Genomic DNA, 793 nt, shown 5'->3' on the forward strand with positions numbered 1-793 from the left:
GAGGCAGTTTCTGCCTAGACAAGTCATCCAGTTCTTTGGTGAGCAAAGGGGGTTCATCCTCCCAAGTCTCATTTTCAAATAACTTGTCATTCAACTTCATGATTGCTCCAAGGTATTTAGTAACTTGCTCTTCAGTGACATACTCATCCTCTTCAGAGGAAGAATACTCATCAGAGCTCATGAATGGCAGAAGTAAGTCCAATGGAATCTCTATGGTCTCATTTTGAGCCTCAGATTCCCATGGTTCCTCATTGGGAAACTCATTGGAGGCCAGTGGATGTCCATTGAGGTCTTCCTCAGTGGCGTTCACTGCCTCTCCTCCCTCCCAAAATTCGGCCATATTGATGGCCTTGCATTCTCCTTTTGGATTTTCTTCTGTATTGCTTGGGAGAGTACTAAGAGGGAGTTCATTGCTTGGAAGAGTACTAGGAGGGAGTTCAGTAATTTTCTTGCTCAGCTGTCCCACTTGTGCCTCCAAGTTTCTAATAGAGGACCTTGTTTCTGTCATGAAACTTTGAGTGGTTTTGATTAGATCAGAGACCATGGTTGCTAAGTCAGAGGTATTCTGCATAGAACTCTCTGTCTGTTGCTGAGAAGATGATGGAAAAGGCTTGCTATTGCTAAACCTGTTTCTTCCACCATTATTATTGTTGAAACCTTGTTGAGGTCTCTGTTGATCCTTCCATGAGAGATTTGGATGATTTCTCCATGAAGGATCATAGGTGTTTCCATAGGATTCTCCCATGTAATTCACCTCTTCCATTGAAGGGTTCTCAGGATCATAAGCTTCTTC

The sequence above is a fragment of the Arachis duranensis genome, chromosome 6 (assembly GCF_000817695.3).
Source record: "Arachis duranensis cultivar V14167 chromosome 6, aradu.V14167.gnm2.J7QH, whole genome shotgun sequence".
Taxonomy (NCBI): domain Eukaryota; kingdom Viridiplantae; phylum Streptophyta; class Magnoliopsida; order Fabales; family Fabaceae; genus Arachis; species Arachis duranensis.